Below are 5,318 nucleotides of genomic sequence, written 5' to 3'. Positions count from 1 at the left end.
CCGGTTTCCTGAATAGATGAATTGCTCACCTTCAATTGGAGTTATGTGGTTGGTTAAGCCCTGCATGGTATTGGCGACGTGGATTGAGGAACCAGAGTCAATTCACCATGAATCATGAAAGACGTCAACAGTATGAGATTCATAACAAGCACATGAATAGAGATTACCTTTCTTTTCAAGCCACTTTGCATATTTGGGGCAGTCTTTCTTGTTGTGTCCTTTCTTCCTGCAGAAGAAGCAAGGGCGTTGATCTTTATCGCCAGTAAACCGAGCTGACGGTTTCTTATGCTTCTTCTTATGAACACCTGGACCCTTCTTTCCTCGCTTATTTTCATGAGTAGCTAGATGGGCACTTTCTAACTTCTCCTGCTTCAGCCTTCCTTACTCTTGAACACATATGGTCAATAATTCATTTATGGACCAATTCGCCTTATGTGTGTTATAAGAGATCTTAAATGGCCCATACTGGCTTGGAAGGGAACTGAGTATGAAATTCACGAGGAAAGACTAAGAAATCTCAATCTTTAGTGAGTTGAGTTGAGCGGCTGTATCTCTCATCTCCATGATGTGTTCACGGATCCTTCTCTCTCCAGTATGTTTTAAAGAAGATAACCTGCCCATTAGGGTGCCAGCTAGAGCCTTATCGGAACTTACATACTGTTCTTCAACAGAACTTAGAAATTTTGTGGCCATATCGCACTTGGGGATGGATCCCCTAATGCTCTTACTTATGTGGCTCTGCATAAGTAGAAGACTCAATCGGTTAGATTTCTCCCACCTCTCATACAGATCTTTTTCCTCTGGCTTACTGGTTTCCATGGGTTTAGGAGGTTCTTTCACAAGGAAAGCCAAATCAAGGTCCATCCACCCTAATGTAAGCAAGACCTTATCTTTCCAGTCCGAGAAATTTTCCCCATTAAAAAAGGGAATATGAGTAGTTTCATTACTTAACATAGCAGAACGTGCAACTGTAAAACATAAAAAATGCCATCTTTAATAAAAATGCGAGCTAGATTCCATTTAAATATATCAGGTCATCAACCCACGTTAACGACACTGGCTGCAAATAAAATGCGTCATTGCCACCCTCCTGTGGGCAAAGGTTGCAACACACTAGTAATTTGCTAGAATCCTTATTTATGGGGTCAACCAGCTGTAAAACCAATCCCAGAGATATCCCTATACTTGTGGGCATCTAAAAAATCCCCAAAACTGATCTCCCACAGATCACCTCAACCGATCAATCAGTGAACCATGATTGCTTCCCTGTGGGGCCGATCAATCACGTTTCACTGCGTGATTGTAATGCCCCGTGTCACTTAATTCAATGCAAATTAATCAACCCCATGTGGTAGTCCACTTTGCCGGTGCACTTTGCTACGAGAACCTCCTCATGGCCCAGGATGTTGTGGCTACTCCTGACTCAATTGGACGTTCTTGCCTTAGATCAATTAGAATCAATAAATCTTTAGTTGATTCACTCGCACCGAATTCTCTTGATGTGGTTGAGTGCAACCAACGGTCTAAATTAACCACCGAATGCCAATACAAGTTAAGATGCTGTGGCCACTCTCAAGTTGTCTTGGCATCCTCCTTTACCTGACATAAAGAGAACCGAAATCGACTCATCGGCCCAAAACCGTATGCCAGTGGGTCGATTCCAGTTCACAAGGGTTCCTTAGGGGAGGTACTAACCGTAGAGTATGGATATCAGAATTATAATTCCATAAGAATCGATAATAAGAAAACAAACCATAATCCCATACTAATCATTTAGAAGCACATCCATACACACATCAAAATAAAACATAATCCATAAGTGGGCCTTGCAAAACATATGATTTGCATACCTTATGGTCCCAAAACAACTTTATACACCAAATCCCATAATGATAAAATCTTGACCATTGAGCTTGAACTCTTGATTGACCAATGGAGCACTTTATATGGCCTAAATCCAAGGATCCAAGTTAATGGTCTACTTGAGCGGATCTCAAGATCGACTTTGACATCCTTTCAAAAATCGATCTTGGGCCCCAAAATTCATTTTGGGCCTTTAAAAAAATCTATTTCGATGCCATAAATATATTATGGGCCTTTAATTTCTATGTTTGGGTTTAAACAGTGATTTTGGACCGGATTACCTTGATTCCGGGCTTGGTCCCAAGTTTCTAGATCTTGCCCACTTGCTAAAGAAAAGTTATCACAATGGCAGAATCGTTGTTAAGTTAATAGAGAAGCCTTTTATTTTGTTTTGAAAACAAGATGCAGTCTGAACAAAAGCAACCACGGAGAAATTATATATTAACTACCATTAAATGCAAGAAGGCCAAATGACAAATAAGCCATAGCAATATTTACAATTACTCGTATACCCCCTTCTTCATCAAGCAGTAACGAATAGAGAAAAAAAGGGTTTGATGTTGGCGAGAGTTTTGCAACGAGGGCCCACAACCACCATTCCGGCCGTGACCGACCATGTCATGGCGCAGTACGCCAGAATAGGTATCTGGTCGGCACTTGATCGGCCTGAAACCTATGAGACTTGAAGATAAAAGGAAGGTAAAAGGGGTCATTGAAGTTAGGTTTTCTTTAAATACGACGGCTCCCAAAACCCACCGAGGACCATGGCATGAAAACCCTCCATCTATGTGTGTGGCCAGACGGCATGGGCAAGAGCTATACCGCTCACCCTATAGCCGCAATACGACAACCTCACAGGACCTTTCAAAACCGGAGATCTAATCCCCTTTTATCCTCTTTTTGTACTCATAGGGCTATCTTAACGGCCCGCTACAAAACGCCCAAATAACACTTCAATTTGAGGGATTTATTGTACTATCCCTTTTAACATAAATATATGATCGGTGATCAATAATAAAACAAGAGGGTACAATACATCCAAAAACCGAAAATACATAATTTTCTCGATCAAGCATCGAGCTTCGATCGATCATCACGGATCAGAGGTCTGCTTTGACACCAACTGTTAGAAATTTAGTTAACCTTAAGCGGAAAAGGATCATTACCTTCGGCCATGATGATCAGATAGAAGTGATTGATGATGCACGAGATCCAACAGTTGAAGACGCTCCACAACGAATGTGACAGACTCGGTTCTGACGTAGTCTTTAGATCAATTCAAACCTTATGCTCAGATCAATGGAATCACGGGCCGTTCCTTGGTAGATCCAGGACCAGACAGAGAAAATCCTATACTCAAGTTTCTGAAGGAATAGAATAGTTGCTCTTATTAAGCAACACAAGTATATATATGCTTGAGGGAATGATTTTGGTTTCCCAATTACACTAACTCTCTTTCTTATTTAGGATTCTTAATGAGAGTTATCTTTAGTAGCCAAAAACCCACTTTACAAAAGTCTAAGATTTTCCAAATCTTAGGTGTATCAATTATGGGCCACCTAAATGGAAACAAATTTCCAACAGGTCTGAGAAATGAAATTTACTTCCAAGAAATAAGAGCCCAGATCAGACCAAATAGGCAAATAGTCTTTTATATGAACTAGGAAAAATGCACGTGCGTTGTACGTGGGACCCAAATATCAGTTCAAATAGTGCAAAATGAAGTGGCAATCTAATATTGGAGTTGATTAAAAGGAACAACTACCTAGGATCTATTCATATAATAGGGAAAACAATATTACTTTACCTTTTACCGAAATTTTCATCTGAAACCGAAAAGTCCACAGTTCCAAGACGATTGAAACTTAAATTCAAATTTAAAATCTTGTTTTTAAGCATGGTTTGAAATTTCGTCTGAAATCCAAATCCGGTCAACCCGAAATGGTATGAAATTTGTAACGAAATTTCGTTTTGCGTCGAAATTTTGTTCCGAAATTTAACCGAATTTTCAAAATTTCGATCGAAGTCTCATTTCCCCCCGAAATCTCGTTCCGAAATTTAAGGAATATCCCAAAAAAATATAGATTTTATCCCTTATTTAATATTATTCTGAAATTTCGGCCAAAATTACTGAAATTTTGACTGAGTTAAAGTATCTTTTAAATTGATTTTTATGGATTTCGTGGATTTCGCTTGAAATCCCACTAAATCAATGAACGACTATTTTTCTCGTATAGAATTTTGACAAAAATTTCGATAATTTCGGCTGAAATTTCGGGATAATAGTAAATAATTATTAATATTATTTAACATTATCTCAGCCCTCCAATTGATATAGGCTGATCCTAGCCCTCCAATCAATAGAGGTTTTCATAATTGTTGTTCCTCTTCAGTAATTATTAATATTATTTAAAATTATCCTAGCCCTCCAATCGATATAGGCTGATCCTAGCCCTCCAATCGATAGAAGTTTCCATAATTGTTGTTCCTCTTGAGGTGCCCGGAATCCATCAATATTTTGCAAGTGTCCTGCATGAGTAATATAAAGTAGTTGTTTCGTTATTGTCATATGTCTTTACTTGTTCTTGGTATTTTTTTTCCGTAATTGTAATAGACAGTTACCCTGTGTTGGTACTTTTCGTATGTAGATTACGATTTTACCCTAAAGAAAGTAGTTAATATCATAACTTATTATTAAAGATAATAGGCATAACACAGCTGGGATATAGATGGGATTTTTGGCAAAGGGTGGAAGAACTTAACCCACGATTCCGCCTTTATATATAGTAGTTATTATTATTATTATTATTATTAATTAATTAATTTATTATTATTATTATTATTATTATAGTAGTTATTATTATTAATTAATTATTATTATTATATTATTATTATTATAGTTATTATATTATTATTATTATTATTATTATTAGATTAGATTAGATTAGATTAGATTAGATTGGGGTTCTTGACAAGCCTAAACCAAACCATTTTCAAGATCAATTTAAGCATCTCTGATGAATACAGAAGAATATTTCATAGGCCTAGTTACTACCACATGAAAGGGTTTTACAGTTTCATCTAGGCCGTTGTCAGTAAAATATTTAAGCTTTCAAGCTCTATATTCAAAACCTAGATTCTTGAAGACTCTGATTCAGTTAGGATTAGAACGAAGGATCTTCTTAAAATTCTGAACGTCAAAACCCAAAAATTTCTTACCTTAAAACCCAAAAAAATCCCATCTTTCAACCCTAATACAGAAACTTACTAACCCAAAAATCCCATCTTGGCTTTTTAGATACTGGGCCGTTTGGATACGCAGATTTTAGATACATAGATTTCTTCAAAATTGTAGCTAGGAGACAAGAGAAGAAGCGGACCAGCCGTCGTTTTTTACTTGTTTTTGACTTCTTGCCATTCTTTCCATCAGCAAGCCATCTTTCTAGGTTTTAGAA

The sequence above is a fragment of the Tasmannia lanceolata genome, unplaced genomic scaffold (genome assembly GCF_043159265.1).
Source record: "Tasmannia lanceolata isolate RefF3 unplaced genomic scaffold, GAP_Taslan_0.1 ptg000018l, whole genome shotgun sequence".
In the NCBI taxonomy this organism is placed as follows: domain Eukaryota; kingdom Viridiplantae; phylum Streptophyta; class Magnoliopsida; order Canellales; family Winteraceae; genus Tasmannia; species Tasmannia lanceolata.
This window is presented reverse-complemented; position numbering follows the sequence as displayed.